General features: G+C 43.1%; 1 protein-coding gene across 2 annotated transcripts in view; it reads right to left on the bottom strand.

Moving 5' to 3' along the window:
- SLC7A6 (solute carrier family 7 member 6) overlaps window positions 1–14,622 on the bottom strand; it is a 54,613-nt gene extending 39,991 nt beyond the window's left edge. The window contains exons 1-2 of one of the 2 annotated variants that reach the window (XM_087729083.1): window positions 14,413–14,622; window positions 4,510–4,608 (exon numbers count right to left, since the gene is read on the bottom strand). The gene's annotated coding sequence lies outside the window, so the exon portion shown is untranslated. The remainder of the gene's footprint in view (window positions 1–4,509; window positions 4,609–14,412) is intronic. The other variant, XM_087729084.1, reaches the window with a different exon arrangement.
- Window positions 14,623–16,107: the final 1,485 nt, after the last annotated feature.

Below are 16,107 nucleotides of genomic sequence, written 5' to 3'. Positions count from 1 at the left end.
GTACTTAAAGATTTCTCTGCTGGGAAAAAAAAACAACCATTTCAACAGATCTATTCCTGGATTAAAGTTAATAATAAATACATGAGTGGGATCTGGCTAGTGAGCTCTGATTTAAATACATGTTAATAACTTTTCCTTTGATTTCCCACTTATAGTGTAGAACATTCTGAGAATCTGGTTGGCATGGAGGCGTCCAGAGTTAAAATGGATCGTCTCTACACAGAGATTACTTGATGTTAGAATCCAGGCTTACTACAAGGCATGCAGAATAGGTTCTCTTGTCACACTAAACAAGTTGAAAGCCCCAGTTTGTGAAGTAAGGCAGGATCAGCTGTGTTCATACAAACAGTTTCTGCAAGCAATGGGCTCACTTATCCCATTATGACTTTGTATAATGTGCGAACTCAGCTAGTGCAGAGATAGAGCTATAAAGCTCTAATATGACATAGTTAAGAAGCATGAGCAAGTAAGCTAGGAACCTCACATGTGTGTGTGTTCATCTATAGTTTCCAGTAAGGACTGAAATAAAGTTTTTGACTTAAAATTATGGTGGTGGAGAGTATCTATGGAGATTCTCGGTCATACAGGTCATGGTTGACCCAAAGGTGCTTTTCAAAGACTTTGCACCTGGACTTTCTAGTTCTTCTTTAGAAATAGAAATAGATTAACAAGAGTTGGAAGCGACTTTGTAGGTCATCTAGTCCAACCCTTCACCTAAGCAGGAGACCCTACACCATTTCTGACAAATGCCAGTCCAATTTCTTCTTGAAAGCCTCCAGTGATGAAGCTCCCACAACTTCCGAAGGCAACTTCTGTTCCACTGGTTGATCGTTCTCACTATCAGAAAATGTCTCCTTATTTCTAGGTTGAATCTCTCCTTAGTCAGTTTCCATCCATTATTCCTTGTCTTCAGATGCTTTGGAAAATAGCTTGACCTCTTCCTCTCTGTGGTAGCCCTACAAATATTGGAACATTGCTATCATGTCTTCCCTGGCCCTTCTCTTCACTAGATTAGCCATGCCCAGTTTCTGTAACCGTTCTTCATATGTTTTAGCCCCCAGTCTCCTAATTATCCTGGTTGCTCTTCTCTAAACTTTTTCTAGAGTCTCAATATCTTTTTTATAGTGTGGTGACCAAACCTGGATGCAGTACTCTAGGTGTGGTCTTACTAAGGCTTTATAGAGTGGTATTAGTACCTCAGTATTGCTTCTGATCCAAGAAACGTCTTCAGCTCTTCCATTCCACACCATCCAGTCAGAGCTGAAGAAGCTTCTTGGATGAGAAGCGAAACATCTTCAAAGAAAGAAAAAAAACCAGAAAGTCCACTTGCCTCTTGAAAAAGCACCTTTGGGACAACCATGACCTGGATGACTGAGAACCTCCATAGATAATCTCCAGCAGATTGAATGGATCTTACGAATGCATGTTGTTTCTTTGGAATGTATGTTGATAGGCGGATGCATTTGGGAATATTTCCAAAAATCTTTAGGTGTTACTCAGGATCTGACCTGACTATTAATGATGTATTGCTGTATTTTGTGAGCGTTTACGTTTTGGAAAAATAAGTACAATTTTGTATTAGAAAAATATTATAATTACAACAAGTCATAGCCCATCTTAGTAGAAGAGCCAGCTTTAGTATGGAAGTGAAGATATCTGACTAGAAACTGGGAGACTGTGAGTTCTAGTCCCACCTAAGGAACTGTTGGAAGAAAAATGCATCTGGTTCAGTTCCAAGCTCGGAGAAAGATGCTGGAAACAAAATAGAGGCTGAAAGCTGATTGGAAAGAAAGGTCTATTTATTGATGAATAGAACCACCAAGGTTTGTGGTTTGGTGCCGCTCACAAAATGGAGTTTAGCGTGGGTGGGTTTTTATACCTTCTGGATTCCTATGTGGGTCATGTAGGGGATAAGTTGGGATCATAGCTGGCTTTATAGAAAAGGAGGAAATGCAAATCCTAGGTGTTTGTCTGAACTAATCTTGTTAACCTTTCCTTTGCCTAATTGTGTTACTTGTCTGGCGTTTCTGTTTGACCCAGTCTTTCTGAATGGATTACCAAATCTGCATTTTTGAAAACTGGCCTCCTCAGTTTCTGCTTGGGGCAGGGAAACCGGGGCTGGTTGCTGCCTCCCTTAACATTTTTTTTTTTCATTTCTCCTTTAGGGGAAACATTTTATCCTGCCTATTTTTAATATTTCCCAAAGTATTTCATTCTTGGGGGGCGGGGGGATGATTCCCACAGCATAAAGCCAGCTGGGTGACCTTGAGCCAGTCACTTTCTCTCAGCCCTAGGAAGAAGGCAATGACAAATCACTTCTGAAAAGCCTTGCCAAGAAAACCGCAGGGATTTTTCCAGGTAGTCTCTGAGAATTGGACATGATTGAACTGAATAAATTGTTTTAGTAGAGTAACGTCTATATTAAGCAAAAGCTTGCTTCAAGGTAAGACTTGGCCAAGACCACAGTTGATGTTAGTTAGTTAGTTAGTTAATTAGTTAATTAGTTAATTAGTTAGTTAGAAAGCTGCTATTTGAATTTAATTCCTGTACTAGTTTCATTCAGAGATGCTTTGTTAATGAATGTCAAGATTTATAATCCAGCAACATGTAAAGTCATTGCTAATCAGAACAGACATTAATGGGGACGTAAAAAACCTATGAACACCATGTTAACAGTAGCAACTACATAACTCCTTCTGACTTAGTCATCATCTCCGGGAGGGGGGGGATGTCATTGCCAATATTGTCATTTAAGAAAAAAAACACATTTACTTAATCTTAGTAGCATGCATGCACAAAACAACAGGGGAGGAATTAATTTACCTGGTCATATCTGCACAGTTGCTATGTTGTGGAGTAGCAAAAGGCAGCAGGGGGGGAAAAAAGCATATCGAACAACCTATTTAATTATATTTCACATATTTTAAGAATGTTCCTTTGCAGTTTGACAGCACTGACTAAAACGTAGGTTCTTTTGCAATCTCTGTTCATTTCAGGCTACATTAAATAAAGAGAAGGAGAAAACCATACACCCACCAACACTGGCAGGGTTGATAAGTCCTCGACTTGTGACCGGTTGGTTAGTAACAATTCAAAGTTACAACGGACCGGAAAAAAGATTCTTATATGACCCAGATTTGAAGTTCCAACAATGCCCATACAGCTGTGTAATTGCTTTTTGAGGACTCAGAAACTGGTTCACATTTAAAACTGTGTGCAGAGTCCAGCAATCATAGGACTGCAATTTATGATTAATTTATTTATTTTTTGCTGGAAAATGGCATTTACTTCCTCTTTCTGGCAGAAACACCCATTATGGACAATGGGCTCACTTGATTTACTTAACAATTGCTGCAAAAAAAAAATGTTGTAAAATTGGGTCAGTCAAAAGATAAACTGTTTAATAACCAGTACAACCTACAACTGTAATTCTAGGTTCAATTACAGTCATACATTGAGAAATAGAATAGAATAGAATAGAATAGAACAGAACAGAATTCTTTATTGGCCAAGTGTGACTGGACACACAAGGGATTTGTACATCTTTGGTGCATATGCTTTCAGTGTATATAAAAAGACAAGATAATTCTATAGAATAGAATGCAATGCAATGCAATGCAATGGAATAGAATAGAACTGAACAGAATTCTTAATTGGCCAAATGTGACTGGACACACAAGGAATTTGTGCATCTTTGGTGCATATGCTTTCAGTGTATATAAAAAGACAAGATACATTCTATAGAATAGAATAGAATAGAACAGAACAGAACAGAATCCTTTATTGGCCAAGTGTGACTGGACACACAAGAAATTTGTGCATCTTTGGTGCCTATGCTCTCAGTGTATATAAAAAGACAAGATACATTCCTCAAGAATCATAAGGTACAACACTTAATGATAGTCATAGGGTACAAATAAGCATCAAATCATACTAGGAAACAACCAATATAAATCGTAAGGGTACAAGCAGGAAAGTTACAGTCATACAGTCATAAGTGGGAAGAGACAGGAACGATGAGAAGATTAATAGTAATAGTAATGCAGACTTGGTAAATAGTTTGACAATGTTGAGAGAATTATTTGTTTAGGGACTGATAGCTTTCAGGGGGGAAACTGTTCTTGTATATAGTTGTTCTGGGGTACAGTGCTTTATAGCATCATTTTGAGGGTAGGAGTTGAAACAATTTATGTCCTTGATGCGAGGGGTCTGTAAATATTTTCACAGTCCTCTACTTCCACTCATTTGCACTGATGACGTTCCCTAGTTGGGTCATAAAATGTCTGCAAGCAATCGACAAAGCTCAGAGAGCACCAAGGACTCCACAGTAAATAGTCAGGGCAAGAATGCCTACCTTGTTATTTTCCTTCTTGCTACATTCCAGACAACCAAAGCCCTGCTGTCTACAAACACAATAAATTCTGCAGATTGATAACCTGTCACCATGGGGTGGTGGCCATGGATATTTCTATTGCAACAAAAACAAGTTCATTAGAGCAAGAGGTTTACCTAGGTCTCCAACAGGAAACAATACCTGGGTGAGTTTAGTTGTGTTGCAAAGCTAAGCAGTGCCAGGTTTGAACAGGAACAGGAGCAGGTAAGCTCAGCCTAAAGAGTAAACAAGGAAATCGAAGTTAAAAACAATAGCTCATGCCTCCCATGCTGCCAAGGAACTTGCATAGATCCAGGCATGCAGTCACAAACTTAACCCCAAGGGTGTATTTATCTTTACCTTTAGCCCAGTTGGCACTTCAAACTTTACTATTTACCGTATTTTTTGGAGTATGAGACACACTTTTTCTAAAAGAGGGTGAAAAAATTTGGGTGCGTCTTATACTCCAAATGTAGCCCAAAACGCAAGGCACGAAGGAGGGGATGGTATAGGGAATGATATAGGGCCGTGGCACACAGTGCCCTCTCTGCGGGCACTCCGGCCGTTGCCCCAGCCCAGTTCTACCGTGCATGCCTCCTGCCGGCCAGCTGGTCTTCGGGTCTCTCCCGCACATGTGTAGTGGGCGAAGCCTTCCCCGATCTCCAGAGATGTCCCCCCCCCCCGCCAGTGCTCCCTACCTTTCTCCTCCATTTCTGCCACCCACACCAACCTGAAAACCAAAAGAGGGCATGGACAGGCCAGGGCGCATGTGCGGAGGGGGTGATCGCACTGCATTTTGGGGATTGGGGCATGCACACACGCACACACACTTTGGGCACTTAGCACCAAAAAGGTTACCCATCACTGGTGTAGGGTTTCCTGCTTGAGCAGTGGGCTGGACTAGAAGACCTCCAAGCTCCCTTCCAACTCTGTTATTCTGTTATTAAATAGCAAAAAACGTCTTCACTAGGAACAATTTAATTAAGCTTGTTTAAAATATAGCAGTAATAATAGAGGTTAAACCCTCTGCTGAATATAAATAAATAACCCACTCCCCAATACTAAGTAATAATAATTGACAATTCATCTGTTTCTTGTTACAGTTTCTTTTACTTCTGGCTTCCTTCTTATTTTTCAGACTTTAGCCATGAGGTCGTTTAATGGCTGTAGGAGTAAATCTACAGCATCCGAGGCTCAGAAACTGGGGGAGGGAAGACAAATATCTATATTAAAATCTGTACTTCCTTTGGGAGCCAAATAATCATACTGACTGAAAGAATCATTAGGTTATTAAACATAGAAGAAGTCAGAACTATTTTCAAATACAGCTTTATCCTGAATGATCACTCAGCAAATCTAAAATTTATGTTGTCTATGTTTTTCCAAGGGTTTTCACTATTTTATAGCCAAATATTTTGTATTTTGCAAAAATTCAAGCCTAAGCCAAAACTATTCAGTGCTCAAACGTGTTTTTTTTCTTTACAGGAATATTTTAAGGCTGATTTCTCAGAAGACTTGGGACTCCCGGTCCATTCCCAGAAGCACCAACCTAACTCAGTGGAACTTCATGTACTGTACATCAATTATTTAATGCCAGCCTTTTTCTTGAGAACTTTTCCACTGCCTGCACCTTGCAGTGAAACTGATCACATGATTTTGAACAAGCAGTTCACTCTCCGCCTTTACCTAAAGGGTAAAGGTTCCCCTTGCACATATGTGCTAGTTGTTCCTGACTTTAGGGGGCGGCGCTTGTTCCTGACTCTAGGGGGCGCTACTCAAACTCCGTTTCAAAGCCAAAGAGCCAGCGCTGTCTGAAGACATTTCCGTGGTAATGTGACCTGCATGACTAAATGCCGAAGGTGGACGGAGCGTTGTTATCTTCCCACTAAAGGTGGTTCCTATTTTTCTACTCGCATTTTTACATGCTTTCGAACTGCTAGGTTGGCAGAAGTTGGGACATGTAACAGGAACTCACTCTGTTATGCAGCGCTAGGGATTCAAACCGCCAAACTGCCGACCTTTCCGATCGACAAGCTCAGCATCTGAGCCACCGAGCCACCGTGTCCCTCGTCTTAACCTACACAGTGTTATTATATAAGTAAAACTACAAGAAAAACACAATATTCCATTTATAGCATCTTGAGTTTCTTGGAAATGGGTCAGCCTTCTACTTAAGTTTAAAAAGAGAGCGAAAGCAATCCTGAATTTAGCTTCATAACATTGTTGACTGAAGTCATACACATCCCATAAATCACAAACCACAAAAGCTCCGGCTTTTTTGTATTACATAAATGCTGTATCTTGTAAACATAGTTTACAGTTTAATGTCTGCAGATGCAGTCAAGCATAATTGAGCCCTAAAGCACAATTTGTCAAAAACACAGAGGAGATACTGTTAGGTTCAAAGATGCCAACAGAGAGAATAACTCATATTCAGCAAATGCTGTGTATGGATACATAAACAAAAATCAGTTTATTTTAGTGCAAGCAGAGTTTGCAGTGGTCATGGTGTAGCAAACTCTATCATTGCCTACTTTGATCTGGGGATGTCTCGGTGTGAAACAGCGATCTCCAAACTTGTCAGTTTTAAGACTTGTGGAATTCAACTCCCAGAATTCCTCAGCCAGTCCAGCTCCCAATTTTGGGAGTTGAATTCCACAAATCTTAAAGTTGTCAAGTTTGGAGACCCTGGTGTAAAACTTCCACTGGGCAAAGAGTTTAGGAAGGATGACACTGTTTTAATCCAACAGATCTAGAGATCACCAAATCATGTCCCAAAGTGTCAACAATGCCTACACAGTTAGCAACAACAGAAGTTATTATTTTTATTTTTCTGGACAAGCAATTGGGCAGCTATTGCGGTTTGGCCCTTTTCTTAAACAGTAGGAAATAATCAACTCTCACTTAATCTCCAGGGAGGCAACTGCTTGCCAAAATATCATGCTAAGCTGGGATTTACTTGGTCGTAATTTTGGAATACAGCTGGCTAAGTCCACTGCATGAATCATAACTGTTGATGTGCAAAACCACGCCGGCAAGCTTGGTACCGCCGTACCAAGACAATCCTCATCACGGATAGATCAGACGGGATTTGTGAGTGCCAAGGAACCAAGTGTGTGAAGAGCTAGATTGAATAGGACAGGACACCTGTGGCTCTTGCACAATACACACAGATCTCCTGTCCCTGGTGTCAGAAGTTAGCACTCACCCCTCTCCTTGGAAAATGAGATATTTTTAGGAAATATTAAAAGGACAGAATATTTCCCCTAAAAGAGAGGCAGAAACTCACCTCCACCTTTGTCAATGGGCCATTAAGGCCTGAGCCAGTCTATTCTACCTTGTTTCCCTGAAAATAAGACAGGGTCTTATTCCCCCCGAAATAAGTGTTTGGCCTTATTTTCAGGGAGGTCTTATTATTTTTGAGGTGAAGGAGGCGGTGAGCATGGTCACTTCATGGCTGCTGCTGTGTTGCAATATTTTCTGAGAGGGCTTATTTTCAGGGGAGGGCTTATTTTCAAGGGAGGGCTTATTTTAGCACATGTACTCAAAAGTCCGATTGAGCTTATTATCCAGAGGGTCTTATTTTAGGAGAAATAGGACTCAACTTCAATCAACATTCATAAAATCTTATGGGGGTTTCCCTCCCCTGGAACACAACATGACACAACTCCATCCCAACCATAAAATGAGAACTATCCCTTATTTTAAAAAGGGGTCCTGTGGTTAGGAAGCAGGGCGGTAACCAATGTTAAAAGAAGTCCTTGACGTACAACCATATTTCAGCCCAGAGTAATGGTTGCAAGTCGTGATCATTAAACGGGTCACCCTGCGAGTGTACCCAATTTAATGATCTTTTTACCGTGGATGTTGAGTGACTGTGGCAATTGTTAAGTGACTGCAGCGGTCATTAAGGGAATCCTTTATACGCAATGGGCATTTGTTCTTGTTTTTTGTTTTGCTGGACAATGGCAGTAAAATGCCAGAAAGCAGCCCCCCCCCAAAAAAAACCACCACTTAAAATTGTGGTCACGGGACCATGGGATGCTTCAAACAGCCATGATGAATGTGAAGCTGGTTTACAAGGACCCAAAATGTGATCACACAACTGGAAAGGGGGGGGGGAGTGTCTGTGGGAACTTGAAAAACTGGTCGTAAGTAGTTCTGGGAGGTCCATTGTAACTTTGAATGGCCATTAAATGACGGTTTGTTGTGCTGGGACAACCTGTAGCATCTCAGGCTGGCAGTTGCTTCAAGAGTCAAATCGGTTCTTAACCTAATCAGGGGAGGAACAGAGGATCTGGTTTTTAAGCCCTGCTGAAGTCAGTTGTGAGTCCCTTGGACTGCAAGGCGATCCAACCGGTCAGTCCTAGAGGAGATCAACTCTGACTGCTCTTTAGAAGGCCAGATCCTGAAGAGGAAACTCAAAGACTTTGGCCACCTAATGAGAAGGAAGGATTCACTGGAGAAGAGCCTCATGCTGGGAACGATGGAGGGCAAAAAAAGAAGGGGATGGCAGAGAAGGAGGTGGCTGGATGGAGTCACCAAAGCAGTCGGCATGAGCTTGAATGGACTCCAGAGGATGGTAGAAGACAGGAAAGCCTGGAGGAACGTTGTCCATGGGGTCACGATGGGTCGGACACGACTTCGCAACTAACAACAACAACAACGAAGTCAGTTGCTAGTTCACTGTTTATCTTTCCTTTATTACAACCAAGATAGTCCTTGAGTTACGACCATGATGGAGCCCGAAATTTCTGTTGTTCACTTGAGTCATTTGCTAAATGAGTTTGGCCCCATTTTCTCACCTCAGTTGTTAAGTGAATCACTGCAATTAATAAGTCAGTAGCCTGGTTGTTAAGTGAATCCGGTTTCCCCCACTGACTTCGCTTGTCAGAAGGTCGCAAAAGGGGATCACGAGACCCCAGGACACAGCAAAGGTCATAGCTATGAACCTGTTGCCTAGCATCTGAATTTTGATCACATGATCACGGGGATGCAGCAAAAGTCGTAACTATGAAAAATAGTCATAAGTCACAGTTTTCAGTGCCGTCATAACATCAGAACAGTCAACTAACTGAACTGTGGTAAATCAAGAATTACCTATACACCGTGTTTAATTTTAAGTGCATTCTATAAACTTCAGTTCTTCAGTTTCCCAGAAATTTTGCAACAAATTGGAAACAACTTAAAGCTCTTTTTCTGGGCGTAGCTTAAGAAAAATTGTTTTTGACTGCTTGTTTTTTTTAAAAATGGCTTTGTTAACAATAACAAACAGCAGTTCCAGACAAATAAGTTAACACCGCATTGTTCCTTCTTTTTTTATACCAGTCATGCAAAAGGAAATGCTGGAGGGTAAGAAAGTATTTGCTTGTTTAAGGAAGTGTTTGTCTTTTAAGTAACCAGAGCTCAGCTGATTACTTAGCCTTCGTCCTCTACCAATCCATATAACTTTTTGCAAAGGACCAGAATTACAGGAATTCTCATATTCCTTTTTTAAAAAAATATTTAAAAGAAAAATAGGCCAGGAGACAGTTAAGAGATAACAGGAGCAAAACCTGAAAATAAGGATCCTAGGTGAGCTTTAAAGAAACAGGCCCTCAGTTCATTTAATGACCATTCAAAGTGACGACAGCACTGAAAAAAAAAGCTTACGATCGTTTTTCACACTTATGATGGTTGCAAGTATCCCCCGCGATCAGATGATCGAAATTCAGATGCTTGGCAACTGCTTCATACTTACGATGGTTGCAGCGTCCCGGGGGTTATGTGATCCCCTTTTGCGACCTCCTAACAAGCAAAGTCAAGGAGGAAGCCAGGTTCACTTAACAACCGAATGACATCAGTGTTTCTCAACCTTGTCAACTTGAAAATGTCTGGACTTCAACTCCCAGAATTCCCCAGCCAGCATTCGCTGGCTGGGGAATTCTGGGAGTTGAAGTCCAGACATCTTCAAGTTGACAAGGTTGAGAAACACTAACTTAGCGGCTACACTGAATGGTTTAACTTTGGCAAGAAAAGTCGTAAAATGGGGCAAAACTCACAACAAATCTCTCATTTAAAGACAGACATTTTGGGCTCTATTGGGGTCATAAGTCGAGAACTACCTGCATTAAGAGCGATTATGACATCACACACACAGCTTCCTCTTCCAAGAACTCAAAACACATCCCATCGGATCCAAATCATCTTTTTCCTCAGCAAGCTTGGTTAACCTGTTCTAAAACTTAGTTACAAAGAGACTAATATAAGCATTAAAGGTAAAGGTTACCCTTGCACATATGTGCTAGTTGTTCCTGACTCTAGGGGGCGCTGCTTGTTCCCAACTCTAGGGGGCAGTGCTTGTTCCCGACTCTAGGGGGCAGTGCTCATCTCCGTTTCAAAGCCGAAGAGCCAGTGCTGTCCGAAGATGTCTCCATGGTCATGTGGCCGGCATGACTACGGTAAACGGCGAAGGGGCACAGAGTTCTATTACCTTCCAAACAAAGGTGGTCCCTATTTTTTCTACTAGCATTTTTACATGCTTTCGAACTGCTAGGCTGTCAGAAGCTGGGACAAGTAACAGGAGCTCCCTCCATTACGCAGCGCTAGGGATTCGAACCGCTGAACTGCCGACCTTCTGATCAACAAGTTCAGCGTCTTAGCCACTGAGCCACTTTGTAACTCAGTTACAAAGAGACTAAGGTCACCATTAGCTACAGCCAATCTAGACCAATCTTAACCTTGGCAGCTTTAAGGGCTATGGAACTTCAACTCCCAGAATTCCCGACAAACTCATGCAACTCATTTGAAAAGGGCACCTATGGGCACCCAGCAATGCTATACTTGTTCTGAAAAGAGCGAGAGAGACTTGAGACCATCCGTGCTTCTCAAACTTGGCAACGTTTAAATCTTAAAGACTGATAAAGTCGAAGTGCGGACTTCAACTCCCAGAATTCCCTTCGTGTTATTGCAAAAAGGTAAGCTTTATTCAGAACAGCTTATAACCCGGCTGTCAAACTCCCGGCCCACGCCCAGGTTAGCGAAATTCCTGATATGTCACGTGACGACACCGTGATGAGTTTGACACCCCTAGCTTACCTCTCCCAACACTACCTCCAACACCATACCAAATCAACATCTGCCTATCCCAGCTCCTTGGGAAGCACTTGAGAGGTGGATAAAAAAAATCTGAACATCTGCCTGTGTGCTGAACCATTAATAATTAATAAGGCGATTCTTAACGATGCTTAATAAGGCATTTATTAATTGAAAGCCGTCCAGAGGCATTGGGAGTGAGTTGGGCAGATATATATGCCCAAATATTTCATAAATAAATAAACTCTGAGCAAGGTTTGTTTTAATAGGTTATGTGTGAACCCAACCAGTTGGGTTTTATGTTAACAAGTCTGGTGATGCAAACCACGACTTAGGCCAGTGATTCTTAGCCTTGATTAAGAGGGGTGTAGACCTCAATGCCCAGAATTTCCGTTTCACTCACGCTGGCAGGGGGATTCTGGGAGTTGACATCCTTCCATTTTAAAGCTGCCAAGGTCTCTAAAACACCCTTCCCCCTCCCCCCCAAAAAAAACCTGGTCTAGACATTTTGCAAATGAAGGATACCAGGACCTTTAAATAGCTGAGAAAATTCTCATCTGCCATTCCCCAAAGCATGACACAGCCAAGCAAGAGAGATTGAAATGCTGATTTAGTAAAAGGCAACTTTTTAGCGGCTTTGAATCATTGTCAATTCCTGGCAACTGCCAGTTCTTGGCAAGAGTTCAGAAGCACTTTGCCGTAACCATCTTCCTAAGGCTGAGAGAATGACTAGCCCAAGAGGGTTGGAAAGGACCTAAGAGGTCTTCTAGTCCAACCCCTGCTCAAGCAGGAGATCCTAGACCATTCAAGACAAATGGGTGTCTAGTCTTCTTCTTGTGAGTGTTGGAGCATCCACAACTTCTGAAGGCAAGCTGTTCCATGGATTAATTGTCTCACCATCAGGAAATTTCTCCTTAGTTCTAGATTGGATCTCTCATTAATGATCTTCCAGCCATTACTTCTTCTCCTGCCTTCAGGTGCCTTAGAGAATAGGTCAACGCCTTCCTCTCTGTGGGGCAGCTCGTCAAATACTGGAAGACTAGAACACACAAAATCCTGGTTTATAGCCTGGTGCTATAACCACTAGACCAGGGGTGTCAAACTCAAGGCCCAGGGGCCAGATCCAGCCCACGGGGGCCTTAGATCTGGCCTATGGGACCTCCCTGGAACAGCGAAGGACCGTCCCACATGTCCCTGCTGGTGAAAATGGCCACACACAGACCTCCCAAGCTCCATTTTCGCTGACAGAGGGTTGCAGGAGGACGTGGCAGCCGGAAACGGAGCTTAGGAGCCTGTTTTCGCTGGCAGTGCTCAGGCAACAACTGGCACCCCCAACATGAGTGACATCGAGCTGACCACGCCCACCCTGGCCATGCCAACCCCGCTCACCCAAGGTCAAACACAACCCTGATGCGGCCCTCAATGAAATCAAGTTTGACACTCCTGCACTTGACTAAACTGCTCTAAGAGAATCAATTTCCACTTCACATCCCACACAAAAGACTTTTCCCTTATCCACTGGAAATAGTCAAAGGTATAATGCAAGTTCGAGGGAGACAGTGGCTCAGTGGCTAAGACGCTCAGCTTGTCGATCAGAAAAGTCGGCAGTTCGGTGTTTTGAATCCCTAGCACCGCGTAACAGAGTGAGCTCCCATTACTTGTCCCAGCTTCTGCCAACCTAGCAGTTTGAAAGCATGTAAAAAATGCAAGTAGAAAAATAGGGACCACCTTTGGTGGGAAGGGAACAGCGTTTCGTGCGCCTTCGGCATTTAGTCATGCCGGCTACATGACTACAGAGACGTCTTCGGACAGCGCTGACTCTTCGGCTTTGAAACGAAGATGAGCACCGCCCCCTAGAGTCAGGAACGACTAGCATTTATGTGCAAGGGGAACCTTTACCTTTACCTTTATAAGGCAAGTCCTCAGCTCGAAACAAAGCTACTAAAAGTCGAAGGCTGACCATTCTATAACCCTGTCTTTCTACTCTCTCAAAGCCCTTTTATTTATTACTAATATTTTCTACCGACTTATAGGGTTGACAAAGCCATGCACAATTAAAAACAAAAAAACAAAACCACCCAGCCCTTAGCCAGCCATAAAACCACCTTTCCAAAATGAAAAGTCACAGCCATCAAAACACAAGAGATGATTTCAAAGGGCAGTCTGGGGAGGGGGAAAAATAAATCCCCGAACTTTGTTTTTTCCCCATCACAAACAACAAGGGACGCCGGGACGCCGTTCCCTCAACAAGAAGAGAGGACCTCTTCAAAAACCTCTCAAGCCTTCCTCTCCAAGGTGAGGGGAGGGAAGAGCGAAGTCTGGGCCTGGGCAGGGGAGGATGGGCATTGTGGTGCAAAAAGAAAAAAATAAGCACCGTATCCCAGCAGGAAGAGAAGGCAAAAAAAATTTGGCCTCCCGAGAGAGGGAGAAAAATCAGGGCAGTCCTTACCTGCTCCCCCTTTGCAAGGCGATGCTCTGGACTGCAGGGACCCCCAAAATCAGTCAGGGCTCTCTTGCACCCCTATCCCCAACTCACAGAGACCTGGGGGGGGCTTCAACTGTCTGAAGAGCCCCCAAAAGGCAGAAGCTGGAATCCCCTTCCAGCAGGACCGGCGACCCCCGGAGGCCCCTCCTTGCTCCAAGACGACCACCCCGCGTTCCGCCCACCGCCGGCTGATGGCTTAGGGGACCCCCAAATCATCCGGCCGCTCGCCCCTCGTCCTGCCCAAGGCCGGGCCGGCTCACCCCTCTCTGGAGCCAGGGACGGAGCCGAGCCGCCCGGTTGGGAGCGAGGAAGGCAAGCTGCGAGGGCTCCTTGGCTGTTGTCTCTTTGCAAAGCGCAGGCAACTGCGTTGCACCCGGCTGCGGCAGAAACCATCATTCGGGGCTTAAAGAAGCAAGCCAGGTTTGTTGGCCAAGCCAACCCTTAGCCCGGAATCCATCCATCTAGCCATCCATTCACCCACCTGGTCGGTCCCCTCCCCTCCCGGGGGATGATGATGATGATGATGCTCCGGCGGCGTCTGCTCCTTCCTTTCTCCCTCCAGCCAGCCAGCCGCCCTCCAAGGACGGCCGGCCGGCTAATCCGCCTCCGACCTGCCGCCACCGACTCCGGGCGGCAAAACAGCCTGGCCAGGCCCGCTGGCTTCTTTTTTTTCCCCTCCGCAGCTGGACACCCGCTGACTCCGCCCCTGTGGGGGCGTGTCCCTTGAGCCCCGCCCCCGTCCCTCCTTGCGGCGGGGAAGCGCTTTGTCTCCTCCGGACGCTGATCGCGAGTCGTCTGACCGGGAATAGAGGACTGTAGCCGCGTGGGGCGCTGAAGCCTCCGACGGGCTTCAGACCGTCTGGCAGCAGCGGGAGGGAAGGGATATTTTATTTTATTTTATTATTTATTATTTTGTTATTTTATTTCATTATTTTATTTTATTATTTTATTTTATTTTATTTTTTATTTCATTTTTTTTCATTTTTTATTTCATTTTTTATTTTATTTTATTTACACATTTATGTCATCTCTGCAGCACTTCTACATCTTTTACATATCCATTGTGTTTCTCTTCTCTGTACGTATATATCCAATATGTCTATATCTATATACGTTTTACATCTTTTTTTTCCTCCACTAATTCAATACATTACAATACTTCTATACATTACATATTTTTATATACATTCGATTTTCTTATATTTCCTATTTCCATACTATGTTTAATCTACAATCAATCCTCTTGTTAATCCTGTGGTTTTGTATTTCTTTTGTAGTTTCTTGCTCTTTTTTTCTTTCCTTTATTACTTTCCTATTTTTTTTTCCTCTTTCCTCTAGCCAATTATACCAGAAGTCCCATACTGAATAGATGGATTCCAGGCGAATGCATCCTTCGGGTTGGTTTGGGCAATAAATCATTAATTTATAATAAGGGTTTATAATAATGGTATAATAAACCTCCTTTCATTTTTATGTATTTATTCATCCAGCATGAATTAGATAACAGATATAAGTATAAACATGATTTTGGATACATAAAATGGATACGAATAAAAAAAGGAACATTAGGACAGGGAAGGTAGGCATGCTGGTGCGCTTATGCGCACCCCTTAAAGGCCTCTTGACTTTGCTGATCAAGAAAGTCTCAAAAGAAATGTGAGTCAGTTGCCAAGCATTCGAATTTTGGTCATGTAATGCTGCAATGGTCATAAAGTGTGTAAAACAGTCTTGTAAATGTGACTTGCCCAGCAATGGAAATTCTGCACCCAATTCTGGATGTAAATCGAGGACTGCCTTTCATGGTCACCTCCTCTCTTTTTTTTCTTAAAGGCCTTGGAAGGAAGCCTCCAATGATGATGTCTGAAACGCTGTAGGGTTTCCTGCCTAGGCAGGGGGTTGGACTGGAAGACCTCCAAGGTCCCTTCCAACTCTGCTGTTGTATTGTATTGTATTGATGTCACTGGCCACATAGACTTTTAGGACAAATCCTTGCTCAGAAAAACACTCAAAGCAGTAAATGCTACTTACCTGGAAGGAATCAACCTGTTGTAATAGCTACTGGAATTAACTGACATTTTCAAGCAGTCATTGAAGGGAGCAGACCACGAGTGACTGTGGTCATCAGGTCCAGCCATTTTCTATTAATATTAACTTAAGCTGGTGAATGATTCCCTCT

This window comes from Thamnophis sirtalis, unplaced genomic scaffold, assembly GCF_051295495.1.
Source record: "Thamnophis sirtalis isolate CommonGarterSnake01/CBP01778 unplaced genomic scaffold, rThaSir2_p1.2 scaffold_14, whole genome shotgun sequence".
In the NCBI taxonomy this organism is placed as follows: domain Eukaryota; kingdom Metazoa; phylum Chordata; class Lepidosauria; order Squamata; family Natricidae; genus Thamnophis; species Thamnophis sirtalis.
Note: the sequence above shows the minus strand (reverse complement) of the source record. Positions and strands in the feature narration are given on the sequence as shown.